The sequence below is a fragment of the Pseudonaja textilis genome, chromosome 2, assembly GCF_049901715.1.
Source record: "Pseudonaja textilis isolate UNSWEBS1 chromosome 2, rPseTex1.2, whole genome shotgun sequence".
Lineage (NCBI taxonomy): Eukaryota > Metazoa > Chordata > Lepidosauria > Squamata > Elapidae > Pseudonaja > Pseudonaja textilis.
In genome coordinates this window covers 162,629,227-162,649,387 of record NC_141991.1, presented here as the reverse complement: position 1 = coordinate 162,649,387, position 20,161 = coordinate 162,629,227, and the positions used below count along the sequence as shown (strand labels likewise).

At 39.8% G+C, this 20,161-nt stretch overlaps 1 long non-coding RNA gene across 1 annotated transcript; it reads left to right on the top strand.

The window, feature by feature from the left end:
• Positions 1-255: 255 nt before the first annotated feature.
• LOC148127222 (uncharacterized) lies at positions 256-19,788 on the top strand. Its single transcript, XR_015742094.1, has 3 exons — positions 256-439; positions 4,563-4,630; positions 19,688-19,788. It is a non-coding gene; the product is annotated as an uncharacterized LOC148127222 (long non-coding RNA).
• The last annotated feature ends 373 nt before the right edge of the window (positions 19,789-20,161 follow it).

The following is a 20,161-nucleotide window of genomic DNA, read 5'->3' as shown; positions in this document are numbered from 1 at the left end:
AGCTCGCTTGCCTGCCAGCACAAAGGGCATTTGAAATATACTTAAGGAAAGCAGTGAGCCTAAGCTTTTCAATTATAACTCTAAAACCCAGCAAATAAAAATTAAAAAGTTAAAGACCAGTAAATTACTAGAACAACCAGAGCAGAAAACTCTGGCTGTTTTGCCTTGTGATAAATGATTTCACCACATTTGACTGACCATGTTCTTTTAGACTTGAGGAATTTATTCATCCATTTGATTTTAGAGCCTGAATAGAGTGCCTTTGTCTTTGCCGAACTCTGCATTGTTTCTTCATTGGCTGGACAGGCTCAGAAGCCACTCCTCCCATCGATGGGGTGCTTCCTGTGTTTCAAGATTCAGCGGCAGATTCATCCAGTGTGTCATCCTCATGCAATGGAAGCTATCTGGTGGGAGACCCTTGGCTTGAAACTGTTGGCAGGTAAGAATGCCTCTCTTAGGATGCCTCTCTTAACCGTACTCTGGGATATCCATAACTCTAAAAAAGATGAAAAGGCATTAGCAGCATACAACACTAATGCTATGATAGTTTTTTTTTAAAAAAAGAAATATCAATGAGAGGAATATCTCAAATAAGATACATCCAATAGAGTGAAAGAAATAGTGGCTGGGATAGCCTTCCCACAATCTCCCTTTAAATTTGTAAACCATTCTTTGGTGGTATAAGTTAATGTTTAATATTAAAAAAAATGTGAGAATGAAGAGGCTGTTTCTCCCAAAGAGACAAAACATTGGAAGCATATCGACCCCTTTGGATTTGAGGGATGATGACCATGTGTGTTGAGCAAGTGTTGTTTTCTCCTCCAGTCTATGCAGGTCTTTGCCATGCTATTATAGTGACCCAAAAGGAACGCTTCAAAATCATCCAAGAGGGGATCCGGACAAATATCACCTGCGATTACGATGATAGCACCTACATGGTGCTTTTTTGGTATCGGCAGGAGAGAAGCAATGCTGGAGAGAAGCAGTTCCAGCTTATTGGATACTCCATAGCTAAAAGTGATACAAGGAAGGAAATCAAGACATTCGAGATCACTAGAAAAGCAGTGACTCATTCTTCCCTTATCATCCCTCCGGAAGAGGCCGCAAAGCCTGCAGTATATTTCTGTGCAGTTGGTAGGACACAGTGAAAGCGACAGGTCTCCCAGCTGTACACAAACTACCTCGTGCTCTTTTGTTACCGGTCTTTGTCACGTAAATTGCACACAGGTCCAACCGCATCCATCCACACAGGGCTGAAACAAAGCACTGGATGCTTCTGAATCATGGTTTTACTCATAGATTTATCTGCTAGTATTTCCACTTGATACACATTTCAGCTTTGGGAAGTTAGCCATTTCTTTCTTTTTTTAATTTGTGAAATGTCAGTGCTACCCCAGTCACAACACACTAAGAGGATTATAAAGATAAAAGAAGGCACAAGAATACATCTAACTCTATTTATGACTGAATTAGGGCTATTGGTAGTCTTCCATAATTCCAAGCTGGAATTATGGAGAGTTTTCCAAGTCAGAGTCCTAGAAGTGAGTTGTAGTTTTGCAGAAGATATAGCAATAGCATTTACACTTATACACTGCCCCATAGTGCTTTACAGTGCTCTCTGGGTGGTTTACAAGGTAGAAGCATTATTTGCATATTGGCTCCAGCAATTTAGCCCCTCATTTTATCCACCTCGGAAGGGTGGAAGGCTGAGTCAACCATGAGCTATTCTGTAAATTGACCAGAAAAACAGACAAACAGATTTCTAATTGTTATGCCATACCTACCCAAAGCAGGGACTTGGTTTTATCTGCCATTCAAGGGATTTGATGCTAAACATTTGCATTTCCTTCTGTGCCGACAGAGACCACTATGGCTGTGTTCAGAATAGCCTGATTAGGACCACTGTCAGCATTTAAGTGGCAATGCTTGGGACTTCCTTCAAGCCACTCATTCTTCTCCTTTAAAATCTCACCTCTAAGCAGCCAAAGGCTATGTATATATAGTTGCAATACATCATTTTCTGACCAGGCCCAAGAATATGTAGCACTTAGGAAAATGAAAAGGTCAATTTGTTCCTGGGTCATTTAGAGATGCCTTTGCTCACTGTTCTCTGTCTACCTCAAGTAACTGTTGAGGAACTTTCTGTCTTTTTGGAGGAAATAAGGATTGCCTTTCCCTGCTTCACAGTTCTTGGCAATTTCCATTTACAAATCATGAGATTCTTAGTTCAAACCACTGCTTCCCAAACAAAAATTAGATGGATTCATTATAAGCTTTTTTCAAAAAATGTATCTCAGCCATTTTTGATTCCTGGTGGCTACTTGAACTAGACTCTGCAGTTTTCTTGGCAGGATTTGTTAGAAGTGGTTTACCATTGCTGCCTTCTTAGGGCTGAGAAAAAATGGCTGGCCTAAAAACACCCGGCTGGCTCTGTGCCTAAGATGGGACTAGGACTCACAGCATACTGGATTCTAGCCTGATGCCTTAATAACTATACCAAACTGGTTTCCACCCTATCCTAAAGTTAGGTCCTCCTTTTTTTTTTTTTACAACTCACTGTTGTGTGAACCCAGCCAGTGCACTGAGTTTATGGTTTAGTTGTTATATATTTTATCTATCCGTCTGTCTGTCTGTCTGTCTGTCTGTCTGTTAGTTAGTTAGTTTGTTTAATATTGCCACATATTTTTCCATGGTGACTTGAGACAGCTTACAGAATATAATTTAAAACAAGAAAAACTAACAAAAAGAATCAAATAAATTAATAAAGTACAATATAACAAAATCACCCCCCAACTCCCACTCCCAGCCCTGATGACAGCAGACCACACGAGTCATCTTAATGGGCTCTGGGGTCTCCAGACCCTCTGGCAAAACCAGGTCTTCAGTGCCTTCTGGAAGAGTATTAGACAGTGGGCCATTCTAATCTCTGGGGGAATGATGTTCCAGAGAGAGGGAGCCACCACGGAGAAGGCCCTTCTTCTGGGTCCCACCAGGTGTATCTCCTTCAGGATGGGATCCACAATATTCCCTGCCTCCCCACTCTGATGGGTCAGGTAGATGTGACTGGCATGAGACGGTCCCTCAAATAACCTAGTCCCAAGCCATGAAGGGCTTTAAAGGTGACAATCAGCACCTTGAATTGCCCTTGGAAGCAAATTGGCAACCAATGCAGCTCCCTCAGGAGAGGTGATACATGTGCACACTGGGGTCTGCACAAAACCATGCAGGCCGCTGCATTTTGCACCAACTGGATGCAGCTGATGCAGCTGGATGCTCTTCAAGGTCAGCCCCGTATAGAGCGCATTGCAATAGTCAAGACAGGGAGTGACTAGGACATGAGTGACTGTGAATAGGGACTGTTAGTCCAGGAAAGGGCGTAACTTGTGCAGTTGCGCAAAGGCGCTCCTCATATAATCAGCTATTGGGATTAATTCAAGAAACATAGGTTAAACTAATCACACATGGAGCTTTATGTAAGTAAACATATCCCCATGAGAAGTAAACTCTAGTAATAATTGGAATAGTGGCAGTTGCTGTTGAACAAGGTTGGTCCTAGAGAGCAGAATCATACTGTAATAATTGGAATCAGGGGTTGCAGTAGGCAGAGGCAACCAGCTCCAGGTAATGTGTCATGTTCCTTTTGAAAGATCCTAAATAAATTTAAGCAAAATACATTAGAGTTCCATATTATTCTAAGACCTTTTCCCCACTAGTGGCTGATAGCATTTTCTAGAGCCATTGTTATGTGAAAATAGCAGTAACAATGGAGCTACAGTACCAACTATGTATTTACCACTATTTAAGTCATTACTGGGGAAATGGTCAGTATGATTGAGAAATAGTGTCAAAACATTCTGTAAATAAAATCTGAATGAAAAACACAAATATATTTATTAGGGTAGGAATGGACAGCATACATTCATAGCAGAAATTCAGGCAGGAATGGATTCCTTCTAAACAACACGTACCAAGGCAAGCTAAGACACTTGGCCTAAAGAGAGATGAGGGCCTGAGGGCAGAGATCTAATCAACCTTTCAGATTACTTAGAAAAGGAAAAGGAAATCCTGCTCTTGCTATCTCAGTATGATTTTCTTTACCGTTGTCAGAAGTGCAACATGAACACTCAGCTAACAAGATGGGTAGCTGCTTTTCTTTGGATTGCAGGTAGCTTTTGTTACAGTTCTTTTGTATTAATTCCAAGTGGAGGGATTTGGGTTAAGGCAGAGTAGAAAAATGAATTTCTTAGGGTGGCAACTTTTTGCATAGGACATGACAGTGTTAGTTTTTCAGATTCAGTAGGAAACAAAATGGTCTCTTAGTTATCTCCTTGATGTTTTGGTATAACTCTTGGACCTGATGAAGTAACCAGAATAGTGCATTCACTTTCCTTAGAGTGGAGCATAGGGATTTCCATATGCTAACATTAAACACAAATACATTAGGTCCCAATCCATTCTTAATCATTTATTCCACAATAAGTTGCAGATTGTCATCTGAAAATATGAAAAAAACATTTCCTAGAAATGACAGCTTATGTTTTCTTACATATATTCTCTTCTAGGATGCTCAGATACCAACATCATCCAAATGCAGAGCATGATGCTGGAAGAAGGCCAGGATGTTAGATTGGTATGTATACAAGACTATGGACATCGTAATATGCTTTGGTTTCGGCAGCATAAACAGCAGCAGGATCTTCAGCTCCTCTATAATTTCTATAATGGTAACATCGTGCAGAAAATCCAATCTTTTCACCGTCTGAATGCTGACCAGCCTACACTGGATCGCTGTTTTTTGAGTATATCAGTTGTGAAGCCAGAGGATTCAGCAGTGTACTTCTGTGCAAGCAGTGAAACCACAGTACATCAAAATACTGTCTTCTTCCTTCAAAAATCTTCTCCATTTGTTTCTAATCTTGAATCTTGTGAGATTACAAAGATACCTTGGTCTTCTCAACCAGGCTCAGCTATGTAATATCAGCTAAACTGAAAAATTCAACTCAAGCAATTTGAAGGCTGGATCACCACACACAGGATTACTAAGGGACTGGAGATCCTATAATAGGCAGGGGGTCATTACATAGCCAAACTGAAAAAGCAAACTGAGTTTAGAGATATATCATGAGAGCAATTGGGAATAAATCCTCCAAAGGGTGATCCCAAGATTGCTAAGAAATGTCCTTCTTCCCTGAGATAGTCAAGGGGAATAAAAGACAAGGTAGCTGTAACTCAAGCAGGGTACCAGGTGGAGGAAGAAATCCAGGCAATCTCTAGACCAGTGGCCCCCAACCTTTTTTGAACCAGGGACCGGTTTCACAATTATTTATTCTTCCACAGACTGGTACCTGAGTAACGGGAGACTCCACCGCCATCGGGAAGGCTCTTTGTTCGAAGCTGCCCCCCCTTCGATGAAACTAAGGCACGAGCACCCAAATGCTGCTTTCCAACTGAAAACCCGGAAGCATTGCCTGGTGGCAAGTGCTGCCAACCACCGCCTTCTACTACTAGTCTCTAAAGCAGTGCGGAGCTGCTTTAGCTGGGCTTCTCTCTCCCTTCTCAGTCTCTCTCACCTTCCTCAGTGACCCGTCACCCTTCTTCTTTCCAGCCTCAGGCAAAAAAAAAAAAAAAAAGACTTGGCACAGCCGGCTAGAAAGCACGCCCGAATTCCTTGCAGCTTCCCGCCTCCGCCTGCGAGGAAGTGGGCGGCGGGGTGGGTGAGGGGTGCAAGTGTGGGCCGGGAAGCATGACTGGTCAGGGAATGACCTTCCCCAGGGAACTTGGAGGCGCAGCAGCTGCCGCTGCCGCAGCTGCTGCTGCTTCCTTGTGCTCTGGTGACGGACGCCGTGGCGCTCCTTCAGTGCCTGTGCTCAATCTGTTCCTCCGGGTCATGGTGCAGCAGCAGCAGCAACAGCAACAGCTTTATCTGTGGTAAACGGGGGAGAAGGAAAAGGAGAGGAAAAGGAAAAAGGAGACTAGCGCTAGGCATACCGTAGCGCTCTTTTCTCCCTCTCTCTCCCTCGTGGTGCCCAAGCTTTGCGGCCCGGTAAAAAATGATCCACGGACCGGTCCCGGTCCAGGGACTGGTGGTTGGGGACCCCTGCTCTAGACAGCTGCAAAGAGAAAGGGAAGCTAACTCTTTGCTGCCATCTTGTGGTCTTACTGTAAATAAACATGGAGTGTTATACCGCCAAGCAAAAATCATTTCTATTATATGTTCATGCAATATTATTGTTAAAGTTGCCATTGTTTCTAAACAGCTAATCCCCTGATTGGACTGAAGCAGACAATAATAACTCCTACTGCAAGATACCACAGTAGGAGAATATAGAAGAAAGGAAATAAAACCAGGATGGTTTTAGAACGGTTAAAGGTCTGGTTTTGGAGCAAAGCCATTTATCACCGGTTTACAAGAAATTATGCCCACTTCTGACCAAATAAATTCACTTTCCCATATTACTTTCCCAATAATTTTTGAAAACATTCCAGCAGCTGCCTCACACTCCTGCTTCATATTCAGCTTCTTGCCACAGACCACAGCTAAGTCCTTTTCAGATGTCCCCTTGTATACGTGTCCTACATTTTTTTCTTCTTCAACGTAATATCTTGTATTTCTTTCTGTTAAAGGATCTCTTGTTTTTCTCAGCCCTTCTATTCAGATTAGACTGCAATTACATTCTGTTAGCCTAGTGTTGGCAGACCTCCCAGTTTTGCGACATCTACAAATCAAATCAAGCAGTCCATCAGTCCCATATCCAGGTCGTTAAATAAAATGTTGAATTACTGGCCTCAAATCTGATCCCCTATTCCCCAACATAATGTAGAGAGATTAGTGTTGCTTATCTGAGCACAATTAAGCTGGCCAATGGTGAATCTATGTTATTATAGTACCATCCAAACCACATTTTTAACAGTGTGATCATCTGGAACATTATGGAAGTGGAAAGTTCTCAGTAAAATCAGAGACCCAATGTGACAGCTGTAAAGTCTAATCTAGCCTTGCTTAAGTTCAGGTGAAACTCGAAAGATCTCTTTGGGGGACAAAACCCATTCAATCACAGATCCAGATGCAGATGGGTACTCACTTTATGTTGTTTCAGCCAAAAGGAGGCAAGGAAGGAAAGTGGAAATTAAGAATGAAGTAGGTGACTAACTCCACCTTGACCCAACTGTTTTGTCCTATATTCCATCATTGACTGCAGAGTCTTCCCTGCAGGTCACAGCCTCTTTTGGAAATGATTTCATGCATCTCAACCAGCCAGCTGCTAACACTCCAAGCCCTGCCTGAGGGAAGGAGGGCATTTTGGTCACTGAGGGAGAGATTGGAGTGTGGTCACCAGTAATATTTCTTTCATATTGTCATATAGTATAGGTATCCACTTAAAACAGGGGGGGGGAATATCTGGATCAGATTAATGTTAAATTAGGGGTGATGATTTATTGTGAAGTTTTGTTTTCTTTATATCTATTTGTTCTCTCTCTCTCTCTCTCTCTCTCTCACACACACACACACACACACGGTGGGACTGGTCTATCAGGGCAACCTGGCCCACCCAATTATGGGACAGAGTATACTGCTTCCGTTTTCACTTTCCAGCCCTAATCCAGGAGCCTTCGCAAGCAGTCACTTTCATGGCAAACTATTTTTGAGTTAAAGTTAGAGAGCCTGTGGTTTAGAGGTTAATACAGCTGCCTAGTATGTAAGTAGCCCAGGTTCAAATCCCAGAAGGTTATGGTTAGCTGATGAGAGCTTGAAATAGATCTATACTTATCTCTTTATTTCTTTGTCAGTAAAACATAAATTTAATACAAAAATTTGTATTTATTGAATTTTTTAATCAGCTTTGTATATTTGACAATTGATTTAATAAACTTTTTCTTCTTATCCTTCATATTGTCATGCAGTATAGGCATCCTCTTATTCACTTATGATCCTATGGAGGATCAGTATTTAATCCAATATCCTATGGAGACGCAAGTCAGTGTTGTAAAAATGCTATTATAACTCCAGAAAGCACAATAAAAGAAGTATTTATCATGATGTCAGTAGAACCTCCAATATTCAGAGGAGATTATCAGGAATCCAAGAAATGAACATCTGGATGCAGAAATTGCATCCGTTTTCAATCTAAATAGAGTTAGAAGGGACTTTGGGGGTTGTCCAGTTCAACCCTCTGCTTGAGCATTCCTATACCATTCCAGAGAAGAGGCTGACCAGTCTCTTCTTAACTAACCTCCAGTGATGAAATGCCCACAACTTCTGAAAAAAAGCTGTTCACTAGTTAATTGTTCTCCCTATTAAAAAAACCCTCTCCTTAGTTCTAGGTTGTTTCTCTCCTTGATTAGTGTGCACCCATTGTTTCTTGTCCTGCCCTTTAGTGCTCTGGAAAATAGGTTGATCCCTTCTTCTTTGTGGCACTGGAATACTGCAATCATGTCACTCCTAGGCTAGCCATACCCAAATCCTGCAACCTTCTTCAAATGTTTTAATCTCCAGGTCCTTCAATCATCTTAGTTACTCTTCTCTGCACTTTTTCCAAAATGTTGTAATGACAAGGCAGTCGAGTTGTTTGATTATGAACAACTGAATCATGATGATCTTTATTGGAGTCTAGTGTTGCATTTATACACATTTTTAGTTATCCTCCATCATTGGTTAACTTTGGTTACTGCTTAACTTTCGTTACTGTTTAGCACAGTAATTAATTATCTCTAGTTAAAGTCTAACACATGTTTACTTCCTCTCTCTAATCCTCCTTTAGATTAGTGACTTTGTTTACCTGAGTTGTATTTGCTTGGAAACATTCTTTATCTGAGATTTGCCATCCAAGATTGGAACATTCCTGCAATTACAACTCTACATCAAAGTTTGAACATCTTTTTTGTAATGTGATGACCAAGACTAGATGCAGTATTCTAAGTGTGATCTTACTAAGATTTTATAATATTTCACATGATTTTGATTCTATATTTCTGTTTTTATACAACCAAGGATTGTATTAGCTTTTTTGAATGCTGCCGTACACTGCTGGTTCATATTTAAGTGATCGTCCATTAGAACTCCAAGGTCTGTTTCACAGTTACTCTATTTGAGCCAGGTGTCACCTAATCTATACTTATACCTTTGGTTTTTCCTGCCTAAATGTAAATCCTTACTTTTCTCCACATTAAATTTTATTTCGTTGGGTAGGGCCCATTGTCCAAGTCTGTCAAGATCCTTTTGGATTCTGAGCTTGTCTTCTGGGGTGTTGGCTATTCCTGCCTACTTAGTGTCACCTGCAAATTTGATGAGTTCTCCTTCTATTCCCTCATCAAAGTCATTTATGAAGATATTGAAGAGTACTGGGCCTAAAATGGAACCTTGTGGTTTTAGGACTCTCAGTAAAAATCCAGTATCATCTTTGATGTAGGCAGCTTTATTATGAAAACAATAGAGGCCATGTCAAGCCATTACCACCCTGTAGAAAGTGGTCCTTTCTGTTGTTTCTGGCCAGGACATCTCCTGTACAGTCTGCAGGGAAAGAGTGTGCTTTGGAATATGCTGAAGAGATGTGGTAAAGATTTAGAAGAGTTGTTAAATAATTTCCAGGGCAGGAAGGTTTGCTCACCACAATTGCAAATATGTAGTTTCTGCTCTTGAAAATAGTACAGGGTTATCACTCTTAAATTTATGCCAAGATCCTGAGAAGAGAAAAGCTGACTCAATCACAGGATTTGCCAAGATAAAGCCTACAGGCAGGTATTTAGAAGAGAAGTCTCATTAGCCAATTCCACTCATAGGTCACACAAGAACCACTGGTAGAAATACGGTGAAGTTTCTTGTGATCTTCTTTTGACTTCATGCAGCTCATGGGTATTTTTATTTTTACTCTCTTTCTCTTTCTCTTCTTACTCTTATTCTCGTTGCTTATTCTCATTTTCTTTCTCAATTCTTTATTGCTTTTTCCAGGATTTATTAGAGAGAACAAACAGCACCCAACCAAATGTTTTAAATTTTGTGGTAATTGCAAATGTCAGCTTTGGTAGCCACCACACTATTTCAAGGAAATGGCAACATTTTCTCAGATCATTATTCATTTCTCACATCATGACCAGAAATGCTTCTGTGATCTGAGTTTCTTTAATAAGAGACATCCAGAGCTTGAATTAAAGATATTAGTGTTGCCAAATACCTACTTTACCCTGAATTGCCGCCTCAGGGATTTCTCTCTGTAGTATTCCTATTTATTTGAAAAACAGAAATTCTAGCTACTGAACCAGGAAAATAGTTTTCATCTTATTTTCCTTCTGATAGTCCACAGAAACAATTCAGAGCCTACCTCCCCATTCCACCATCTCGCTGGCTTCTTTTATCCATGCTATTTGGGAGTTCTAACTGTTGCTTAAAATATTTGAAGGGGAGCAGCTTAGCAAGAGTAGCTTTAATAAAACCATTGATTGCTTTTTCGCTCTTGGCACATTTTCATTCTGAGTCTTAAATTGCTTTTTAAAACTCTGATCAATTTATATTGAATATCCTAATTAATATGTTTTAATGGAAGAAATGCTATAAGCTTTCTGTAAATACCCTTCTCTCTATTAAAAGGTTGTAATTAAATAGAGAAGACATGAATTCAGATTGTGCTCAATCCTGAACTTGAATTGTTGGGCAACACACAATCTCAGCCCAACCTCTTTTTAATAGATTTGTAGTTTGAGGTCAGCCACAATACAAATGTACCCTCTTAACTGAGCAATTATCTACTCCCCCAATTGGAAGCAACACAACCAATATTTTCTTCCTAGGACAAACTACTGTCTTTCCCCACTTTCATCAGATAAGGGTTGTTCAGAGCCAAAGATTCTGCTGGTGCTGCTGACCTGGAACAGACTTTTCCAAGATTAGGTCCTCTTTGGTAGCTTTCTACAAACTACCGTGTTTCTCCAACAATATGCCCCCCCCCAATAGGAAGACCCAGCATGTTTTCTAGGCATAAAATGAAATTAAGCCCCTCCCCCCAAATTTAGGCCTAGTTTAAAACATGCGAAATTGGGGGGGAAGGTGGGGGGGGGGACTTGCCATTAGGAGTGCCCCACGGGCAGCTACGCCTCACCATCAGCCACTGCTAACACCATGGCGGAGCATGGAGGGCTCCCTTACCCCTCCCTGACCCAGGTCAGCAGGCAGGCAGCGTCGGCTTGGATGTCCGGCAGTGTTTCAGCTGCTTCTCAGGTTCCCACCGGTGCTCGTGCCTCCCTCGCCAGCACCATCTCCAACAACAGCATCTGAGACGCTCCTGCTTTTCCCCCATCCCTGTAACAACAGGAAAAAAAAACATTTTGAGGTACCTGGGAGCACCGCACGCTGCGTTTTGGTTTAATCCCGAGCGGCTGGGTGGGGGTGAGAAGAGCCGAGCGAGCGTCTCTGCTGGTGCTACCTTTGGTGCTCCAGCCTTGGGCTCTGCAAGTTTACAAAGGTCCCAGTGCGCAGCCCGTTCCTGCATTCCAAGCGCCCAGGCTGAGCTGCAGCTGTCCCTCTCTCACCAGCGCCATCTCCAATAACAGCGGCAGCAGCAGCGGGAACCGTGGAAGTGTTTCAGCTGCTTCTCGGGTGGGGGAGCCGCCTCCGTAACTTCCACAGTTCCCGCCGCTACTGCTGCTGTTATTGGAGATGGTGCTGGCGAGAGAGGGATAGCTGCAGCTCGGCCTGGGCACTTGGAATGCAGGAACGGGCTGCACACCGGGACTTTTGCAAACTTGCAGAGCCCGAGGCTGGAGCACCAAGGGTAGCAGCAGCAGAGACGCTCGCTCGACTCTTCTCACACCCACCCAGCCGCTCGGGATTAAACCAAAACGCATCATGCAGCGCTCCCAGGTACCTCAAAATCTTTTTTTTCCTGTTGTTATGGGGACGGGGGAAAGCGGGAGCGACTCAGATGCTGTTGTTGGAGACAGTGCTGGTGCGTGGGGGGGGAGAATTAATTCACCCCGAAAAGACATCCAAGCCGTTTTTCAGGGCTCAAAAAAAAAAAAAAAAAAAAAAGCCCGGCCTTATTTTGTGAGAAACACGGTAGTTAAATGGAAGTTCTAGAGAATATTTTTCCATTAAATGAATGGTGACAACTGTATTGATTGTTTAATTGTTTAGGTTGCTTCCCATCCTTTGTTTGCATTTTTATTCATTAACAAGGATATTTTAATTATCATTATACTTGATTATTCTGTCACTGTTACTTACTGTTGGGAAACTAGAAATTATGGTGGTTTGAAACCAAACCAAACCAATTGAACCAATCAATAAATACTTCGTTAAATGTACAACTATTTTTTAAGAAAAAGTTGGTGATTTTTCTTGTTTTGAATTTTGGGTTATGGGCACGTTAGTAACACTTATATTTAGATTTTTAACTCCAGTGGATAGACTCATTTTTTCAAGAGTGCCATGGTTGCTATGTGAATACTGATGTTAGAAGGTCCTGCTTTGTCCACCCAAATTCTCTTAATTCATAATATATAGGGTACAATGAAACAGGAACAAAACAAATTATAATATATTGTTTGCTATTATCACTTTAGTTCAGTTTTTAAATTAACTGTTCATAGTAATACATTTACTAATATGAAATACATTATATTATTTCTGAAAATATGCACTGTCACCTTTGAACTTTTAAAATATATCAAAAGAGTAACTTGTCTGCCCAAGCATTTAAAACATTTACCTAATTTTCTTGAGACATGTACCTTCTTTCAAATCAGTAATTTAGGAATACTGAATTGAAAGAGAAACAAATAGCTTTAAAGTGAATAACAGCAATAAAAAATTCTTATCACAAAGTGTATTATGACTGCTACTATAAATATTGATGTTTATTTCATTTGTTTCATTTCAGAATGAGTTAATGATGGTCAGATCTTTGTTCATTTGTTTTCAAACTGAAAGTTGGTCGATGAACTGGTATTTAATTTGTTATGCTGTCTATCATTTTTTTACATTCTTATGTGGCAGCTTATCCACTGTTGGGAGCAATCTACCACTGTGCTCTTCAGATATATTGGACTACAACTTCCATCATCCTCTGTCTACATGTTACTTAAAGAAATAATCAACTGCCATGATCCATATGGATTAATCATGATCTGGAAGAATATTAATGTACAGTATTGCTTTGCAGATCCACTTGGATCTGTTAAAAGTTTATCAGGCACTGCAACAGAATATCCTTCATAATAGTATGAGGAATACCCTGTTTCATGACTAAAAAGATGTGTTACAAAGTGTAGGTAAATGCATTATAATTGTATTATGCATGTGTTCATACATATATGTGTACAGGAGAAAAATGTCACAGATACAGGTTCCTTAGCATGAGTCAGGGGACCTGGAGAGCTTATGCACACCAAAGTTGCTTGTTTCATCAAGAATTGCTGGGAAAGAAACATCTGGAACTGACAGATGTAGAAGTTGTTATCTTTTATGTTATAGATAAGCTAATGTGAAAATTCAGAACCCATATCTCAAAGTACCCTTTCATATCAAGGACAGGTCAAGCGGGGTGACTCTTAATTATTTTATTGTCAACAAAAGGCCTTGGAGCTGCTTCAAGGGATAAAAACAGGACATTTTGTTCACACTTAATGGAGAAAAAATACTTTTCTATTGTTTCTGATTTTTTTTAAAAAATCTCTTGCTCTATAACTGGGGTGGCAAACTCATGTCGTCACGGCTTCGTCATGTGATGTATCATGACTTTTTGCTAAACCGAAGGTGTGGATGTGGCCAGGGGTGATGCATTCAGCCCAAGGGCCATGAGTTTGACACTTCTGCTCTATAATATCACAATGGCATATGAAGTTTATATATTTTGTAGTTTTTTTAAAAAAAATCATTTAAATTTCACTAATTTAATTTCACAAATCATGATATTAAATAAAATTGATAACTGCATTTGAAGTAAGAAACCTTTGAATTTGCAGTATTGAATGGTTCAATCAATCAAATTTTTATTATAGTTATAGAACAACATACTTGTTAAATGTATGCTTAGCAACAAGGATTTCAGTAACATGCTGAAGAATGATAAAGAAAGTGCAGATAAAATTCATAAGTCCTTTCACACTGCCTGAATTATTATTTCCAGAGCAATCCAAAGTACAGAAATAAACAAATCTCCAGTCTTCTTAAATAAACTTCTACTGTTTTAATAAAAATATAAGATTTTTTTAAAATCAAAATTTGCATTGGAGAGCTGAGAAGCAGCAAATCTATAAAAGCAAATTGAGAGGATATAAGAAGGGGTGAAGTATAGTGAAGTGAAGATTTGTGGCTTTTTCTCATAAATGCAGCAGTCCAGTAGCTTTCGTGTGAAATAGTGTATTTTTAAAAGATTAAAAAAAAACTTTTTCAATTGGAAGAATGAATTTCAAAATAATTGGGTCAGTGCAGTAAAAGCAAACACAAAGTGTAGCATAGTGGAACAGCAATAACAAAACCCGAAGTTCACAGTCACATTAATGATAATTATTGGCATAAAATGTCACCCAGAATGTGGCAAGGGTTTAAAAACAAAGTTGAATTCATTGCTAGGAATCATTAAAAGTGAGACTGAAAATAAAATTGTCAGCACTGTAATGCCTATACACATTGTAAATCTATGTTGTCATATAAATAATATGCGCTATCTTCTGTGCTGCACTTTAACAAGAATATTTTACAGTTAGAAAGGACAAAAATATGTAGAAAGTACTGCACCTTTGTGAGATTTTTAAAAAAATATTGGAAATAAGGTAGGTTATAGGTGGCATGAATATTGAAAAACAAGATATGGCATCAATATTGAAAGTAAAAACAGATTCTTCTCACACAAAATTATAACTCAGGGTTGTCACCTCAAGCTAAATCCAAGGAAATGCATGCTCAAAATATATGAAAACTATTTTGTTTACATAGCACATTAAGCTCTTGGGTTGGACAGCACCAAATGAAATGATGGTCTTCCAACCAGTGGTGGGATTCAAATATTTTTTACTACCAGTTCTGTGGGCATGGCTTGGTGGGCATGGCAGGGGAAGGGTACTGTAAAATCTCCAGTCAGAGGTGGTATCTGCCGGTTCTCTGAACTACTCAAAATTTCCACTACCGGTTCTCCAGAAGTGGTCAGAACTTGCTTCCAACCCATCTTGGTTTCAAAAGAGATTAAAGCTATGTAGGCTAGCAGATAACAGATAATCAGAGTTGGAAGGGACTTTATAGGTCATCTAGTCCAACCCCCTGCCCAAGCGAGAGACCCTACACCATTTCTGACAAATGGCAGTCCAATCTCTTCTTGAAGGTCTCAAGTGATGGCGCTCCCACAACTTCCAAAGGCAAGCTGTAATAGCTGTCCCCATACATTCTAGTCACCATCAGACAACATTCTATTGACATCGAAGCAAGTGTGAAAAAGAAACTCTCTTCAAATTTCCTGGATCAAAACCAAGAGATTTAGTATCAATGGGAGGTACATGCAGGGAGGTCTTGGAAAGGATCAGCATGATAGCAGATTCCTGTACTTGAGCCTTCAAGAATTTTAGGAGAACACATGGATAAAATTTCATCCCATTTTACATTTTTCTGTAAATCTATGCAAAGCCTTGATTGAGTGCCTTACTTTAATGACGGCTCATCATACAAAACGCTCTTCAGTACCACTTTGGGGAGCAATGACCACACACATTGTGCTTTTTAAAACAAAACAACTCTATTGCTTTGTTTGGCATCCCTTTGAAGTCTCATTCAACATTTCCAGGAATCTCAACCAACTCTTTCATTTTCTACTGGAAATATTAGAGGAAGTTTACAGTGCTTGGGCAATTCATATACAGAATACACAATACGCCCCTTCTGGGCATAAGGTTATAAATACAAACACCATGGTAGAAGAAGATTCTTCTAAGTACAGACTTATCGATCTATCTATTGATCTAAATAAGACAGCATACTGTGCCATCAGTCATCTGTGAGCACAGAATGGTGGTCTGTTGTGAAAAGTATTCTTATGTGACATTTTAGATGAGAGGTATGTCCACATGATGGCACAGGGTTTAAGGTCTCGTGAAAGTTTCTATGTGTACAGCTGAAGACAATTCTGATTGAAACTGAACTTTGCATATTGGACCAGCACAGTTTGGGGAGAGATTAAATTTCTTGACTTTCCACATTTGTTTACACTTACCACAAGTAATAAATACATCAAGACATAGAAATAACATATTTGAACAAAGGGGGCTTCTTGCCTGATTGACATTCTTTGTTCAGGGGACTAGTGCAGAGGTGGTATTCAGCAGGTTCTGACCAGTTCTGGAGTAGTTCAGAGAACCGGAAAATACCACCTCTGACTGTCCCTGTCCCCATCTATTCTCTGCTTCCCGAGTTCCAGCTGATCAGCTGGATCTTCTTTTGTTGCCCTGCACAGGAGAACGGAGCTGGAAAGCAGGTTAGTGGAGTGGGGAGGGATGGGGATTTTGCAATAACCTTCCCCCAGGAGTGGGGAGGGAATAGGGATTTTGTAGTATCGTTCCCCTACCAGGTCCACCAAGCCATGCCCACAGAACCAGTAGTAAAAAAATTTGAATCCCACCACTGGAGCAGTGGGAGTTAAAATACCAAACACTGACAATTATTGTGATAAACACTCATATTTCCATTACTCTGCAATGCATCACTCAAACCTCAAACTACATAAGGTCTTCCAGCCTCCTTGTTCTGTAAATTGTTCTGCTGGACATGCCACCTTCTGGCTCAATGACTCCATCACTTTTTTGGGGAAGATCAGAAAACTTTATGGGGGCAGACCATGTCTTTAACCAAACCTATGGAAATCCAGAAGGATATCTCTTCTTTAGGTGGCTGTTATGGTGCTCTGGTACTGTTGGAGAAGACACTTGTAGTGTTGCTAATTAGACAGTACTTTCACATCATGCAATCAAATCTAGGGATTTGACTCTGAGTGAGATGATTTCCCCCAAACCAAGGTGAACTGGGCAAACTGGGATAACTGCCAATAGACTCTTAAGTGAACCACAAGTGGATCAAACTGTTACAAGATATCTACCCTGCTGTATGTAATGAAACTACAGTTCTTACCTATGTCTCCAGAATAACATATTCTGACATAAGTATGGGATTTTTTTCTGTGATCTGTTAAATTTTGGACCAGCTAAGAAGACATCTGAGCTTTGGCAGCCATATCTTTGCCATGTTTCTTTGAAAGACTGTTGATGTGGACAAGTAATTGTCAACAAATAAATGCTCTGTCCTACATATTGGCAAAAAAAAATCAGAAAATAAAATACAAGCTGAATAGTCAAGACCTTGTTGATGATCCAAACTCTGTCAAGGATCTTGGAGTACTCATCTCAAATGATCTAAGTGCTAGAGCCCACTGTAACTACATAGCCAAAAAGGCATTAAGAGTTATTAACCTAATCCTACGAAGCTTTTTTCTCTGGTAATATCACACTACTAAAGAGAGCATACAAAACATTTGCTAGACCAATACTCGAATAGAAGCTCATCAGTCTGGAACCTGAATTACATATCTGATATTAACACAGTTGAGAAAGTCCAGAAATATTTCACAAGAAGAGTTCTCCACTCCTCTACTTGTTGAAGAATACGTTATGCCACCAGGCTTGAAATTCTAGACCTAGAAAACCTAGAACTACGCTGCCTTCGGTCTGATCTAAGTATAGTATATAAAATTATACATTGCAATGTCCTACCAGTCAATGAATACTTCAGCTTCAACCATAACAATACAGGAGCACACAATAGATACAAACTCAAGGTTAACTGCGCCAAACTTGATTGCAGGAAATGCGACTTCAGCAAAAGAGTGGTCAATGTCTGGAATACTTTACCTGACTGTGGTTTCTTCCCCAACCCCCCAAAACTTTAACCTTAGACTGTCTACTATTGACCTCACCCCCTTCCTAAGAGGCCTGTAGAGGGCGTGCATAAGAGCACCAATTGTGCCTACCGTCCCTGTCCTATTGTTTCTTTTTTCTTTTTTTCTTTTTCTTATATATATCCATTTCATGTATCCATAACTATGTTTATACGTATACCTGTTATCTTATAATTGCTTGACAAAAAAAAGAAAGAAAGAAAGAAAGAAAGAAAGAAAGAAAGAAAGAAAGAAAGAAGGAAGGAAGGAAGGAAGGAAGGAAGGAAGGAAGAATGGAAGGAAGGAAGGAAGGAAGGAAGAGTGGCTCAGGCTTTGCAAATCAAAAAAATCTTAGAACATTCAGAAACATTCAAGTAGGGAGACAGAGAGCTCAATGGAAGACCCAGCACACAGTTCAAATGGTGCGTGAGTATCTACCTAATGCTTTCCTTCAGATTTAAGACACCTGGAATAATGTTATCACTACAGTATATCATGAAAATGTCTAATATGTGATTGATTGGTAGTTATGCTTATGCAAGACCCTGGGAAGTAGGGAGCTGTTGTGGCCTTGGGACATTAAGATAAGATCCCTGGAATGGTATAAATGGGGAGAGATTCCTTCAGGACACCCCATTCCAATTAACAAAAACCAACAGACAGAATGAAAGTCCTGTGGATCTTTGCCTTCCTCGGAGCAGCACGTGAGTTTTAAAACAAATACTTGATTCTTCTACAGTCTCTGAAGTGGGCCAGTACAGTGGGCACAGCCATCTTTTTCTCTCCATCTTCCTCAGCAGGGCACAAAATGAGTGGGTGCGTTAGGGCTCAAATATCTAGCTTTAAAGAACCATCCCTTTTCCCATTAGAACTTTTGAATCAAAGGTTTACTGTATAGGCAGTTCTGGTTATCTTTCTAACTAGACTTAAGCAAAGGCTGATGGGTATCCTTTGGATTCAACCACATTAATCAGTTGAATGCCTAAATCAGACTGCCATTTTCTCCATCGGTACTGCCTTGATTTATATACTTCTACTATTCTCTCCGAACCATTTAGAACCCTGCAATTTTCTAAGATGTACTAAGCCCTAATGAATACATGTTTTGCTCTAAGAAGTGTAAAGAAACCTCCCTCGACACAAGGAAGCCTTTGTGAAACTCTTTTGGATTTGATTTAAGTGAAATTCCTTGTATGTCTGACTTGAAAGAGAGTCCTAAATTTCCTTTGTACTTGATTTAAAGCTAAATCTATTAACAGTAGAAACACATACACACCCAAATCTTTCTTCTCTCTTCTGAAGATTCACCTGAGTATAAATCAGGTTTTACCATTCGATTTTGGTATTGCTTTTTGGTAATATATATGTACATATATGTATGTACTTATATGTGTATATAATAATGTGTTCATTATTCATGTGTGTATAATTTTATGTATGAAACATATAGATTGCTCCAATATCCCACAACTTGCAAATAAATTACACAAACCTACATAAATTTATACATTATATAAATCTGAGAAAACAAAAAACACTGCTGATGATAACTTGTTGGGGAACTTATAAACATATATAAGAAATGTTGAAACAATTCAATCATTCGATAGTCCATTATAAAGTAATCTCAGCTGAGGCTAACATGCGTCAAATTACCGAGGAGTAGTGGCCTTCTCTATAAATAGCACTCATGGCTTCATGGTGTCAATAGGAACATATACTGCAGTTGGTTTGCTAAATAATAGTGCTGTATTTAATCATTTTGTTGTTCCTGTTCTTATCAGTTGCTGCCCCCTTTGAGGATGATGACGACAAGATTGTTGGAGGATATACCTGCCCGAGAAATGCTGTCCCTTATCAGGTTTCATTGAATTCTGGTTATCATTTCTGTGGCGGTACCCTCATCAATCAACTATGGGTCGTTTCAGCTGCCCATTGTTACAAATCGTGAGTGAACAGTATTTTTATGATGTTAAAAGCAGATCTCTATTCACAGAAGTTAAACATGCACCAACAATGAATCAATGTCATATTCATTCAGTAAAGTCTTGCATGCTTGTGATTCCACTTTTATTTATTTCTAGTCTGGTGTTTTATTATTAAAAAGCAATCCCAAACCTGAAAAAATGCCTATGATATCAAAGTAAGCTTACAGGAATGTAACCGTCCACTCAGTTATATAGATTGTGATAGTGGTATGGAAATATCTTAAATAAATCAATTACACTTCATCAGAAAAGCTAACATAGTATGCAAAT